Source organism: Mauremys reevesii, linkage group 14, assembly GCF_016161935.1.
Source record: "Mauremys reevesii isolate NIE-2019 linkage group 14, ASM1616193v1, whole genome shotgun sequence".
Lineage (NCBI taxonomy): Eukaryota > Metazoa > Chordata > Testudines > Geoemydidae > Mauremys > Mauremys reevesii.
The window spans coordinates 44,732,098-44,746,872 of record NC_052636.1 but is presented as its reverse complement, the minus strand read 5'-3'; the positions used below and the strand labels follow the sequence as shown (position 1 = coordinate 44,746,872).

Below are 14,775 nucleotides of genomic sequence, written 5' to 3'. Positions count from 1 at the left end.
CTAGTAAAATCACTACAAGGGAAGGAGAAAACTCGAAAGAGGTTCCTCCTGGCGCTCACGTCTGTGAACCCGAATACTCTCTCAGTCCTCAAAGAGAGACCTGGAGAAGGAGACTTGCTGAAGCAAAGCCACAGGGGTCTCTGAGGTCTCCCTGGCCCCTCGCCCCTGTCCTGACTGGCTGATGTCAGCATCTCTCTGTGAGGTCACCACCTCCCCACCACCTTGGACCAATAGTCTGAGGTCCTGCAAAAGGCCTTTGTGATGTCACTGCCACACCCCTCCCTTGCTGGGCTAATGTCCTGCCCCTGGCCAGGCACTTTGGAGGTTTGAGCTACTCCCTGTGGATCACCCCACTCCAGGAGCGTTCGTTCTAGGCACCAAGCCGGCTAGACAGGGAAACAGCAGACGCTGCTCCCAATGCTACACTCAGTTTTTCAGAAATTAGTCGACTTTATGGCCAGAAGAGACCATTAGAGCATCTAATCTGACCCCCTACGTATCACAGGCCTCCTGAATGACACAATAGCTACTTTTGAGGCAAACACATTCCAGAAAGGCATCTAGTCTTCATTAAATGACATCAGGAGATGGAGAATCCATCACTTTCCTTGGTAGCTTGTTCCTGTGGTGAATCATCCTCGCTGTTGAATATTTGTGCCTGAGTTGTAATGTGAATTTGTCTCTTTTCACCTTCCAGCCATTGGGTCTTCTTATGCCTTTCTCTGCTAGATTAAAGAGCCCTTTAATACCCAATCTTTTCTGTCTATTAAGGCACTTCAACACTTCAATGAAGTCACCTTTCAATCTTCTTTTGATCAGCTAAACAGGTTGAGCTCTTTCAATAGCTCACTAGAAGGTATTTTTCTCCAGCCCTCAGGACATTTAGTGGCTCTTTGCTGCCCCAGCTCCAATTTCACAACATCTTTTTCAAACGAGGACACCAAAACTGGAGGCTATTCCAGTATCAGTCTCTCTGATGCTGTGTCACCTCCTTTGACGTTATTGACATAATCTGTAACTGTATAGATCCCCATTGCGACCACTGTTCTATATTTGCAGCCAATATTACAGAGAAGTGGTCGTGTAAGGGGTCTATGGAGAGGTTCTGATTAGCTGATTATAATGATGCTATCTCTAGATGTGTATCATTTTTTTGTAGTTGACATTATGAATATTGGCTCTGTGCTGCTTGTATTTCAAACTTGTGCTCTGCTTCAGGGAATGATACCTTTGTTTAATTGATGAAAACATAAACTAGACACTTAGAGGATTGGAACTGATTTCAGCTGATGGACTGATTTGCTAGGTTTTTATGCATTTGGACAGTGAAATATTGAGTGTTCACATTCATTTCAAGCATCCTCAGATGGTGGAGCTCCTGAACATAATGGAGAACGAAAATGAAAATGTTTTTCTTTTCTTTAAGAGGGCACCTGGGTTTGAACAAAGGACCACTTGATCTGCAATCAAACACTCTACCACTGAGCTGTACTCCCATTACAACAGGAGTATGGAATCATGATCTCCAGGGCCTGGTCTACACTGGGGTGGGGGGGTCGAAATAAGGTACGCAACTTCAGCTACGCGAATAGCGTAGCTGAAGTCAAACTATCTTAGTTCGAACTACTTACCCGTCTTCGCGGCGCAGGATCGAAGTCGGCGGCTCCCCCATCGACTCCGCCACCGCCGTTCATGGTGGTGGAGTTCCGGAGTCGACAGGAGCGCGTTCGGAGTTCGAACTATCGCGTCTAGATGAGATGCGATATATCGAACTCTGAGAAGTGGATTGCTACCCGCCGATCTGCCGGGTAGTATGGACGTACCGCAGGACTTTGAAGGACAGACCCTGCATCATCGAGCTCCTTTGCCATTCCCAGACCACAGGTGGCTTTAAAAATGGGGTTTGATTAAACTTCTTAAATGTGGTAAACACCACAGCTTGCACACCCACTGATATAGCTTCTCCCCATGACAGAGCTGCCACCTCCTGGGGAAGTGGATTGACTACACCAACAGGAAAACTCTCCCCCCTCAGCATGGAGCAGTGGTTCTCAAGCTGTGGGTCAGGACCACAAAGTGGGTCGTGACCCTGTTTTAATGGGGTCACCAGGGCTGGCATTAGACTTTTTGGGTCCTGGGGCTGAAGCCAAAAGTCTGAGCCCCCCCGGGCTGAATCGCTCAGGTTTTGGTTTTGCTCTCCCTCCACTGCGGCTCAGTCTTTGGCACTCCCTCCCCCCGAGTGGAGGGGCTTGGTCCCTCTTTCCAGGGCTACGTGTTAAGTTATTTTGGCAGAAGGAGGTTGCAGTGAAAGGACATTTGAGAAACCCTGGCACAGAGCATCTCCATTACTGAGCTGCAGCTGCATAGACTCACTGTTTGAAACATTGACCTGGCCTTAGCCTCTGAATATGTCTAGGCTTGGCTCCCTGTGGCACTGTTGTCAGCAGACCCTGGAAGTACAGCCATGGAGACACCACACACCAGCCTTGCCTAGCTGGCAAGGATCAAACCTTCACAGAAAGACACCCATGGTTTTCTAGCCCAGCTACCTAAGGCCTCAGCCACAACCACTTAACACAGGGGCCTTTCTACACTCTGGTTCTGTTCTCACTAAAGGGTCATTTCAATTGTTTGCTCAGACCAGCTTCCCCAGCACACTCAGGGCTGGCTCCAGACCCCAGCGCGCCAAGCGCGTGCTTGGGGTGGCGTCCTGTGGGAGGGCGGCAGGTGGCTCCGGTGGACCTCCCGCAGATGTGCCTGTGGAGGGTCCGCTGGTCCCGCAGCTTCAGTGGAGCATCCGCAGGCGTGTCTTTGGGAGGTCCACCCAAGCCGCGGGACCAGCAGACCCTCCACAAGCACGTCTGTGGGAGGTCCACCGGAGACGCGGGACCGGCGACCCCCAGAGCGCCCCCCGCAGCGCGCCGCCCTGCTTGGGGCGCCATAAATCCTTGAGCTGCCCCTGAGCACACTCACTGCTGTGCAGCTCTGTACGTGTGGCCATGGCTGAACAGCAAGAATTCCTGCCCATTTCCCTACTGGCTGGAGCATGATTAGAGTGTGTTTGTGGTTAATGATGTTGCTGTAAATTGTTCATTCCCTGCCTTGGCAATTCAGACAGTCCCTTTTCCCGTTGTATCGCCAGCACCTCTGTGATTCCAATAACAGGGGCAGGTTTTCTCTGGGCACTGAGATTTTTGAGGGCATTGGTTGCTCCTTTCTTTCCTCACCCTGGAGAAACTCAGCTTTTTATTCCATCCTTGATGGCTCATGGAATAACAAAAGCAGCATGAAGAGGAGAGTGAATATCTCACTGCCAGGGGGAAGGTGGATGCATCCCCTCTGTCTGACCATTGCCATTGCAGGAGAGAAGGTTTCAGTGGAATCGAATGCCCTGGCTCAGACAATAGACACAGGGAGGTTTTGCTGTTCATGGAGCTGTGCAAAGGAAATTGTGTGTCTGTGTGAAAATGAGAAGGGATATGAAATGCCCACGGGGTGGTGCCTAAGGCAAAAGGGAACCCTAGAGGATTAGAATAGGATAAGTTCTCAAGCAACATGTTTCTTACTTTGCCCATCTGTTGTTTTTGATTATCATCGATGGAAAGATTTTGCCATTGGGTTGTGCGTTTACACAGAAATTGACATTTACCAACAAATACGTAATTCTTCCAAGCCTGCCTAGTCTGCTGGTGGTGAGTTTAGAGGGACACACTCACTCTTTCCACCCCCCATGCCAGGCCTGTGCTCTCCAGAATGTCAACTTCCCACAGAGCTGGGATCATTCCCTCATCTCCCCCCAGACAACTGCCCCACCCCCACTTCTGGGGTCCCCTTCCAACACTGTCCAACTCCCCTGCTGGCAGGATCCCTTCCCATTCCTTTCATTTCCTGCCTCCCCTCTGAGCAAAAGCTCTGCATTGTTCCCACACTGGGAATTGAACCCAGGCCACCTGGGTGAAAAACTAGGAATCCAGCTCACTAGACCATATGGGACTTGCATAGTCAATAGCACATTTACACCCAATAATTCAAAGTAGCCATTCAAAAAACCTTCAAAAACAGACTTCAAAGAGAAATTGCAGAGTTACAATTGATTTGCAAACTTAACACCATTAATTTGAGCTTGAATAAGGACTGGGAGTAGCTGGCTCACGACAAAAGCAATTTTCCCTCTCTTGGTATTGACACCTCCCCATCAATTATGGGGAGAGGACCACATCCACCCTGACTGAATTAGCCTTCAACACTGGTTCTCCGCTTGTACGGTAACTCCCATCACTTCATGTTCCAATGTATATTTATGCCTCTATCTGCAATTTTCACTCCATGCATCTGAAGAAGTGGGCTTTTTACCCACGAACGCTTATGCCCAAATAAATCTGTTAGTCCTTAAGGTGCCACCGGACTCCTCAATGCTTTTAATTCTAAGCTGATCTTAACCCTTTCCGTACCCTTACAAACTCAGATGCTTCTCACCACAGGCTGGCTGGTGGCTTTTCAGCCAGGCTCTCCCCTTTCATCAGCGCTTCAGTTGCTTGGTGTGGGGGTGTCTGTAGATGTAGGTGACAGAGCGAGATAAAGCCTGGCAAATGTCTCTCCTTTTATCATGTCCTTTCTTCCCTCATGTCTTTGCCCCCCCACCCCCCATCAGAGTCAGGTGAGCATCACTGCATCTCTCCAAGCAAGTCTGAGCAATTCCCCTGGGGTGTCCTCATGCAGGTGAGTCATTGCATTGTAGCTCTCTTGCTGGACAATGGCTGTCGATGGGTTGTTTGACACCCTGTCCGGGTGTTGGTTACTTTCCTTGCTGTTGCCGTTAGGGAGCTAATATTTGGCTGACTCCCCCACCTTGCAGCACAGTGACAACCACGCTGCACAATTCTCATAACTTCATATGCATGAATGGTATACATCCATGGGTAGAGAAGTGACTTTCAGCAGATCATATCCTTTCCCTGATACCTTACAAGTCATGCTCTATATGTAAGATCACGATGATATGAAAATGAGGATTATGGGGTTACAGCCGCTCCCCCAAAGGTATAGTATGTCACACTGAGATTCTATTTTCCTTTGTTCTGTAACAGCATTACAGAGATCCAGTGACTGACCAATGGCATTTCCAAGTGCTAAAATAGCAAGCGATGTCGGTCTCTCATTGGCCATCAGCAACTGAAGATGTGGTTTAATGAGCCGGAGCTCCAAGGTGAGGGTGGCTCTGTCCACTGCCTTCCGTTGCGCTGCTGGGCCCCAAGTCCGTGGTGGCCAATAAGTGATGCTGGGAGAAGAGAGTGGGTGGCAAGTGGTGGCAGGACTTTTGCCACCAGGGTCTAGCTGCCCAACTTCCTCCTGGTACTGCTGGCCCCCCGTCACCTTCAGGTAACCCAGGAACTAAGGCAGGAATAGGGCGAGGAAGCAAGTAAAGCTGAGCAAGGAAGGCAGAAGTGAATCTTGTCTTCATGGGCCACTCGCAATGGGCCGCTCGCAATGACGTCCTTTTTCTGTGCCACAACTGACAACAACATCCCAGACAGAAAAGTAATAGGCCAAAAAGAAACCGAGCAGCTGCTGAAGTAGTTCAGTTGGGAGCATGCTAGACTAACAGGCTCTTCTATCCCCCTTTGTGCACGGGTGGGATGTTTTCTGAAAGTGCAGCAGTTCCTTTAACTGCCACGAGTCCGTCATTTCAGGCTATGCAGCAAGAAAAGGCAGCATGGGCTTCTGCACTGAGTTGGCCCACCTGACCTTTCATTCTTCTCTTGCTCTTTGTCAGCAAGGGGAAGAAAAAGAAGCTCTCCCTCAAGCTGGAGTCACAAGGGTAACGTAAGGACGACTTCCTGAGTGCCCGCTCCAGTCCTCTGCTCTGCCAGCTGACCTATTGAAGGGCTCTCACCACTTTCTCCAGGTTTGTCCATCGGTCTGTGCCAGGGTGAGCAACAGCTAAACTAAGCTGTTGGAGTTTCTGTAGCGTAGTGGTTATCACATTTGCCTCACACGCAAAAGGTCTGTGGTTCAAAACCAGGCAGAAACATGCTGTCTTTTGCCAGATCCCCTTGCTGTTCAGGAAGGCCTCCTCCTTCTCCTATTGGCCTGTCCCTGGGATAACTCCAACCCCTGCATGACAGAGGGTGCTGACAGCAGTGGAGAAAGCACCTTGGCGTCAGGCTGGAGAACCTAGAGGAATTAGGCGTATCACCTTTTGGAGGCTTGTGGCTTGGCCTCCTCTGCTGTTGGAGGTTGGCCGGTGGAGGCCGGCTCATCCTGCTGGCCTCCTCTGCGTGACTTGCCAAAGGAGGAAGTGAGGCAGGAATGGGGCAAAAGAGGAAAGTCGAGCTGAGGAAGGCAGGGCAGAAATTAAGCACATCATTGCGGCTAAATGGGGTTAGTAGAGCGTCACCATTCGTTCTGCAAAGCCGGGGGAGGTGCGGTTGGCTGCTGGGAGGCAGAATCCTGTGCCTGCCTCTTGGCTTCCCAGGGATGGCTCCTTGCAGCCCAGGAGAAGCGGGGTTCTGGGGGGAAGGAAAAGCAGCAATGGCGAGGCTGAGTGGGCTCCTTTCTGGCCGACATATTGGGCTGTGGCGGGAGGGTGGGCGGTTGGGAGTTGCCTGTAAGCCATAAGTGGACAGTGAAAGCAGTGAAAACCGCTGCTCCATTCTGGCTGACCTGGGGGCGCCATTGATGACATGGGAGTGGGGGCAGGGCGCTGGCTGTGAGCAAATGGGATCCAGGAAGCCCCAGCCTGCCCCTCCAGGGGCCCAGTCTTCTTCTTCTCTCCTGCCATGGGGAGCCCGGCCTAGAGCCTGCCCAGCATGTGCTGCAGCTCAAGCATTAAGCCTTCCTGTGTGGCCTGTGCTGGAGCTGACCCTGGCCCCCTGTGGGGCACTGTTGGGGCAAATCCCGACTGCAAATAATTCTGGCCACAAGATCAACCCATTGGGTCGAATGGGGCAAGCTGGAAGCCTGGTAACTTAGTCTGTGGGGCCAGAAGGTCAAGCCATTTTCCTGCATGTGGGGGGGGAGGCAGCCGCTGTGGTTTGCCCTTCCTGCTCCCTGCGCTGCTGCACCCTAAAATCCCTGTCGGCCGGCAAGATGGGCTGGGAGCCTGGAGAGAGGAGGCAAAGGGGTGGCCTGAGCCCCCTCGGCCCCTGCCCCTTCCCCCGGCAGCCCACAGAGACCTGATGCCTCCCCAAGTGACACACGGAGATGTGCCAGCAGCGCTAAGGCAGCTCCCTGCCCACTCTGCCCCCTCCCTCCCTGCCACATTGCTCCTGGAAGTGGCCGGCATATCCCTGCAGCCCTGAGTGCAAATGCCACAGCTGACCCGGCCCCGTATCCCACTGCCTAGGAGCCACTGCCGGAGGGGAGTGTGTGCCAGTCACTTTGGGAGCTGTGCTGCCCGAGGTAAGCACCTCCACCCCTGACCACCTCCTGCACCCCTACCCCTGCCCCAGCACAGAGGCTCTCTGTGTCTTGAACAAGCACTTTCAAGGATTGGCCAAGAACTTCTGCTCTGTTTCTGTGAAAGAGACACAAAAAAGGGAGCCCAACGGACAAGTTTAGTTCGCAAGCACAAACTGGCAGGGCCAAGCCTGGATCTCTCAGTTACTCAGAAGGCTCTTCAGCCAGCTCTTCCCAAAAGCCAGTCTCTAGAGGCTTTTGTGACATGATGTACTTCAAAATAGCTCCCTGTAGCTCACATAGTCATCATTCATATATGGCTGTGATATGTCCTACCAACCATTCCATGTAAGTTATCGTATGAAAAGTCATGATCTGCTGAAATCGGTTATTCTGTCCAAATATGTATAGCATGAGGGTGTGTGAAGTTATGCATTTTGCTGTATGGTTGTTACTGAAATAGGCTATAATTTTGCTAGTGACCCCTGCCGAGGAGGGTGTTCAACAGCCATGAATCAGCAGAGGAATTGTAATTAAGGGATTTCCAATTCAGTGACAGATGCCCAAACACAACACTGTGGGGACTGCTCAAGTCTATGACTCAGTTGCACAAGACCACACCATGAGGATTCCCCAACCTAGTGACTCAGCAGAGCCCACCTGGACACGTCTGGGCAAGTGTCTTCTAGACACTTGAACTAAGGATATAAAATAGGAGACTGTGGCATCATGTTTTTGCCTTTCTCCTCCCCCACCTATGCTGGAAGCAGCAGGAATCCTGAGAAAATGAAGGTCATCTGAGGACAGTAATCCAGGTTTTAGGGGGAATTCTATGTATTAAGGAGGGTAACATCCAATAGGATGAGAAAATTGCTTGACCTAACTACTGCCTAGTGTAATAAGGTGTAAAGTTTAGATTTTGCTGTGGTCATACAGTGCTTAGTGCTCTGCGTTCTGGCCTCAAGAGCCATGGATGCATGTTGAGTTACGATGACCTTTTCCTTGTCTCCACATTTCTTAGGTGCCTCCTTCTGACACTTGTCAGAAAAAACAACTGGTTTCTTTTGCAAGCATTTGCATTGCAAGGCAGAGGCAGTCTTCTCTGTTTCCGCAAAAGATTCACCAAAAGGTGGGAAGAGCAGACACATTTGTTAAGGCACTACTGGGAGCTGCATCCCTAACTCCGCTTTCCCTGGCAGGTGAGTCACCCAGCTTAGCCACGGTGCGACTCTCTGGGACTTTTCTCCCAACCGCTCCATTTTTCATCAGTGACAATCAAAAGGAAGGTGACATGACATCTGTGTGTGAACATCTCCAGGGAATCACAAGGATGTGTGGCGCAGGCTCTCGTGTTGCAGCAATTGCAGTCGAAGCAACCGCCATGCCAATGCCAGTCATAGCAGCGTTTTCATCAACTCCAGGTTTATGATTTGATTGTTTCCAATGCTTCTCTCCAAAGAAGCCTTTTCCTTAGCAAGCAATGACTTGGATACCAAGGGAAGCATCTTCTGTTTCCTAGGAAGACACAGGAAAATGTGAGCAGAGGAGACAAAAGCCATACACCAAACCAAAGCAAAGCACCACTGGGAGTTGAACCCAAGATCTCCTGTTTACTAGACAGGTGCTTTAGCCAGCTAAGCCATGGTGCCTGCCTGAAGAAAGTATTTGCAACTGTTTCATTTGATGGTTCAAGTCAACACCTGCAAATTTGAAAGTACAGACGTTCCCCATTTCCCTCAAGATTTGCAGACCTTGAGGTGTCTGGCTCTCTGTGCACAGAAAGCCACAGCTGAGTAGACAGAGGGCTTCTAAGATGTGCCTCTCCCACCAGACACTGTGATCAGATAATGGTTAGTGATCTGTGTTTCAGTCGCAGCAACCTTGGCTCAGTTCTGAGTCATGGTAACCTTTCCTTCAGCTCCAGACTTCTCATTTGCCACTTTCCATGTGTGGTGGGCTGTCTGCCTGAAACAAGCAGGAGAAAGATTAAGGCAGCCTTGAAGAGGCTGTGCAGAACCCAGCCTATCAAGAAAGGGCTTATTGGGAGAGCCAATCAGGAGAAGGCTTGCTGGAGCAGCCCATATATAAAGAGCTGCTCAGCACAGCAAGAGTTAGTCACTCCTTGGAGTTTGAGGAGGGAGGATTGGCTGCCAGGAAGGAAGGAGCTGGGAGGGCACCATGATCAGAGTAGTGCTGGGGTAAGGGGTGCATGAGTGACCTCCTGGCTGACTACTGCCAGACTAAGGCCCTGATACAAAGGTGGAGGAAGGTTCTAGGTCTGTTGGGAAATGGTCCAGGGAAACAGATGGCAGGGTTGGAGGTTCACACTTTTTGCCTCAGTAGCCACTGACACAGGTGGCTACACCCTGGACTGCAGCCGGCCACTGAGGCAAGTGTCTGGGTAGAGGACATCCCCACCCACCCAGCAGGGGGGAGAGAACTGAGTGGGGCACAGCCAGAGGGCTGTGTCCATAAGAGGACACTGAAGTCCTGAGAGCAACATGGGTCCTAATGATAGAACAGATGGTGGCCAGATGCTACTAGATGAAGGCGCATCGGTGAACCAGAGCTAATTGCTAGGATGGTCAGCAGGAGGTGCTGCAGTGAGGCATGCCCCATAGCACCAAGACTCAGCGGCAAGGAAGGCTCTCTCTGTCTTGAACAAGCACTTAGAAGGATTCTGCTGACAGATCTTTTCTTTTTCTGAAAAGAGATACAAAAAAAGGAGCTAACAGACACACTAGGTTCGGCAAGGAAGAACTGGCAGACCAAGTCAGGCTCTCCTGATTAGTAGGAAGGTTCTTCAGCCAGCTCTTCACAAAGATCACTATCTAGAGACCTTTTAATAGCCACTGCAGATGTTCACCACAAAAGAGATGCCAAAATGGAGTTCTCCACTGCCTGCAGCCATCACGCTACCAGGAGTTCTGTGCACAGAGAGGCCCCTGCTGATGGGAAAAGGCTTTGGTAGAGACTCTTCTGACACCACCCGTTCTCATATAGTGTTTAGCGCTCTGTGCTGTGGCTTCAGCCTCCACGGATGCCAGTTCAATTGGGGGGCATTTTTCCTGTCTCCACATTTGTCTAATGGCTCCTTTCAACACTTGTCACCAAAAAGACCTGTTTCTTTTGCAAGCGATGTACAGCCAGGCAAAGGCAGTCTTCTCCATTTCCTCAAAAGATCACCAAGCTGTGGGGAGAGGAGACACATTCAGCCAAGCTGGATGCTGAATCTCCTCTTTATTCAGCAGGTGTCTGTGAAGGACATAAATCTACACCGTGTAGAGGTCAAGAATATGACTTTATTACACACCACGCTGGCGGAGTGGGCTTATTAGGCTCAGAGACACTGTTAATTAATTAATTACAATAGAATATATAGATTTTCCATGGGCGGGGGAAAGTGACGGCGTAGGCAGTTCCAAACCCTGGGACAGGTTTTGCAGCAAGACAAGATAGCACAGTAGCCAATGGTTAACAGGTTACATAATGTCTCCACCCATGGTCTCAAGTTAACATTTCATTAATACTTTGCTCATATGTTATTAGTATAAAAAATATATGTTGAATTCTGATCTGGGATCCATAGGAATGGAGCAACTCCTTTGATTGTCCAATAGGTACATTCCTAGGGGTTAAAGCAAAGAAAGAGTGAAAGTATATGGCAATAAAGATTGTTTTCTGTGTGTCTTAAGGCAGGCATTGGTCCCTTGGAAGGGAGGTGGAAGGATGCCATGTCTTAGACTGACGTGCCAACTTTTCATAAACTCAAGGTTGGATCTGTGGGAAGAATGTCTCCCTAGAGAAGAAACAAACACAATAGGAATAGGGATTCTTTGTTCAGTCTGCAATTCTGAATAAGACACAATCATTTAGTTCTTAGCTCCAACACCTGGCAATTTGCTCACCAGGCCTATCTTAGCAAGCAAGGCTTTCTGTTTACCCAGCTTTCTCTTAGCTGGTCACTATTTGCTATGCCTCTGGTCCTTGACCATACTCTGGATTTTGGGTCTGGAAAAGAGCTGGCACAATCCATAGATCAGGTTGTTATATAAAATGCACATGGATTTGAACCCTTCACATACAGTAATGGCAAAGTTCTTGGTTCAGGCTTGTAACAGTGATGGAATAAACTGCAGGTTCAAATCAAGTCTCTGGAGTCCATCCACAGCTGGGATGGGTCATTCAGTCCTTTGTACAGAGCTTCAGCTTGTAGCAAAGTCCCTCCGGAGACATGAAGCAGGATTGAAGACAAGATGGAGACGAGGCATCAGCCTTTTATAGTCTCTTGCCATGTGGTCTTTGCTTTCTTTGTCCCAAAGACACTCTGTCTAGCACGTGGCATAGAAAAACCTTAGAGTTCTCTCCATAGGCAGGTCCCTGCTACCTTGCTGAGTCACAAGGCATATCTGCCTTCTCTCAATGGGGCGATTGTACAGCTGATGGTCCTTAATGGGCCATCAAGCAGGCTAGGCAGAACTGACACCAGCTTGTCTGGGGTGTTCCCCAGAAGCAGAGCACAAGATTGAAATACAGGCAGCATAGAGCCAATGTTCATAACGTGAACTACAAAAATGATACACATCTAGAGATAGCATCCTTATAATCAGCCAATCAGAACCTCTTCATAGACCCCTTGCACGACACCTTTCTACAATATTGGCTGCAAATATAGAACAGTGGTGGCAACGGTGATCTATACAGTTACAGATTATGTCAATAACGTCACAGGAGGTGACACGGCATCAGTGAGACTGATACTGGAATACTGCCTCCAGTTTTGGTGTCCTCGTTTGAAAAAGAGATGTTGTGAAATTGGAGCTGGGGCAGCAAAGAGCCACCAAATGTTCTGAGGGCTGCAGAAAAATCCCTTCTAATGAGCTACTGAAAGAGCTCAACCTGTTTAGCTTATCATAAGAAGATTGAAGGTGACTTCCGTTGAAGTGCCATATTGGAGAGAAAATACTGGGTATTAAAGGGCTCTTGAATCTAGCAGAGAAAGGCATAACAAGATCCAATGGCTGGAAGGTGAAAAGAGACAAATTCATATTGCAACTAAGGCACAAATATTCAACAGCGAGGATGATTCACCACAGGAACAAGCTACCAAGGAAAGTGGTGGATTCTCCATCTCCTGATGTCATTTCATGAAGACTAGATGCCTTTCTGGAATGTGTTTGCCCCAAAAGTAGCTCTTGTGTCCTACAGGAGGCCTGTGATATGCAGGGGGTCAGATTAGATGCTCTAATGGTCTCTTCTGGCCATAAAGTCAACTAATTTCTGAAAAACTGAGTGTAGCATTGGGAGCAGCATCTGATGTTTCCCTGTCTAGCCGCTTGCTGCCTAGAACGAACGCTCCTTGAGTGGGGTGATCCACAGGGAGTAGTTGAAACCTGCAAAGTGCCTGGCCAGGGGCAGGACATTAGCCCAGCAAGGGAGGGGTGCGGCAGTGACATCACAAAGGCCTTTTGCAGGACCTCAGACTATTGGTCAAAGGTGTGGGGGGGAGGTGGTGACCTCACAGAGAGATGCTGACATCAGCCAGGCAGGACAGGGGCGAGGGGCCAGGGAAACCTCAGAGACCCCTGTGGCTTTGCTTCAGCAAGTCTCCTTCTCCAGGTCTCTCTCTGAGGACTGAGAGAGTATTTGGGTTCACGGACGTGAGCGCCAGGAGGAACCTTTTTCGAGTTTTCTCCTTCCCTTTTAGTGATTTTACTAGAAAACAGCCGTCCCTGTTTAGAAGGTAAGAGCCTCCTCGAGGGAAGGGGTGTCATGGGGTGTCACAGTTCAGATGCCGGTGGCCCCCCCATGTATGGAAGTTCCCACCACCCTGCTCTGTGTTTGCAGTGCCGGAGAGCAGCATTGCACGGCAGTGATTTGCTCCTGGCTGCCGGAGCAGAGCAGCAGGCTCAGCTGCCAGAACTTCCTGGAGCTAGGAAAGGGGAGGGGCCCAGCCTCTTTAGCAGGAATGCAGGGCAGGTGGGTTCACGGCAGGCATTGTGAGATACTGGCGGAGGTCAGTTATGGTGATTTAATGACCAGCAGCATTTACACTGGCACTCTGTCACTGTAAGTTTGCTGCAAAAAGCTCTAGGCCTCTCATCAAAGTGGTTTTATTTTGTCACCAAAACAGGGCAGTTTTGTCGCCAGACGTGGCATTGCAGTGTGTACACCAGCCACACCAAGCTGCCGACCGAGGGAGCGTTGTGTGTTCTTCACACACCTGAGCAATATATTTCTGCTGAAACAACTTTGTAGTGCAGACCTGGCCAAAGATTCACTCACACACACAGCTTGCAAGGAAAACGTCACCTGCTCCTCTGCTTTGCAGAATCCAAACACAAGGAAAGCTTGTCAGGGCCTGGTGGAGATGGCAGGGAGTCAGGTGTGGGCAGACACTATATCTTACACCCAGGCAGGCACCATGGCTTAGCTGGCCTTGTAAACAGGCGATCCTGGGTTCAACTCCCAGTGGTGGTTTTTGGGGCACCTGGTATTGGCTACTGTCAGAGGACAAGATTCAGAGCTAGATGGGCCTTTGGTCTAGCCTAGTGTGGTTTTTCTCATGGTTTAAGTTACACTCACAGGCACTGATAATAGTTACTGAAAGTTTGGGAGTTAGGCGCTGATAGATCAGTGGTCCCAGCCCCTTGTAGACACCCCCCTCCCTCTGGGACAGGGGCAGGTCTCGCACCAAAGGCTCATTGTGGCTGCCAGAACCTGTGAGTGGCTCATTTCGTTTGCACCCTGGGTTGAGTCCTGCTTTGTGCACCGTGTCTGAGAATAAAAATCCTAAACCGCCCTTTGAAATGACAAATGCAGCAGGACACATCATTGTCCCCGCCCCAGAGCAGACAGACCAATGGAGAAATGCCGTCGAGTCCAAGGTAATACTTCACTGCAGTTTTACCATTTCCACTTGCTAAACTCCCTCCTATCTGCCCAGCCCAGGTGTCCTCTGCCTCAGCTGCTGCTCCCGGCCTGCTCTAGAGTCAAACAGGCAGAGCCCCCAGGGGAACAGAGGCTGGGACAGGGCAGCAGCCTGGGCTGGGCTGGGCAGATGCTGGGAGTTCTCATTCCCTGAGAACTGGCCTGGCTCCCGTCTCAACAGCAAACTCAATTCCACGCCCCCTCCCCAGAAAAATCACCCTGGAGCCAAGGGCCGCCGGGGCCAATTCCCTCGAGTTCCCAGCGAGGCAGGAGAGAACCCAGGGTCTTTCTAGCAGAGCTTATGGAACTGATGTGGGGAAACCAGCCTTTAATACCAGGCAGTTCACGTTTAAGCTCAGTGTTTTTAACAATTTTTACAACCTTAAATCACCCTTCAATCGCAGTGTCACTATCCATAACATTGCTTCAGGCTTATAGGTTCCCAAG

General features: G+C 50.1%; 2 non-coding genes across 2 annotated transcripts; one reads left to right on the top strand and one right to left on the bottom strand.

Moving 5' to 3' along the window:
* Positions 1 to 5,958: 5,958 nt before the first annotated feature.
* Positions 5,959 to 6,031, top strand: TRNAV-CAC. The gene has a single exon. It is a non-coding gene; the product is annotated as a tRNA-Val (tRNA).
* Positions 6,032 to 8,973: 2,942 nt separating this feature from the next.
* Positions 8,974 to 9,047, bottom strand: TRNAT-AGU. Its single transcript has one exon. It is a non-coding gene; the product is annotated as a tRNA-Thr (tRNA).
* Positions 9,048 to 14,775: the final 5,728 nt, after the last annotated feature.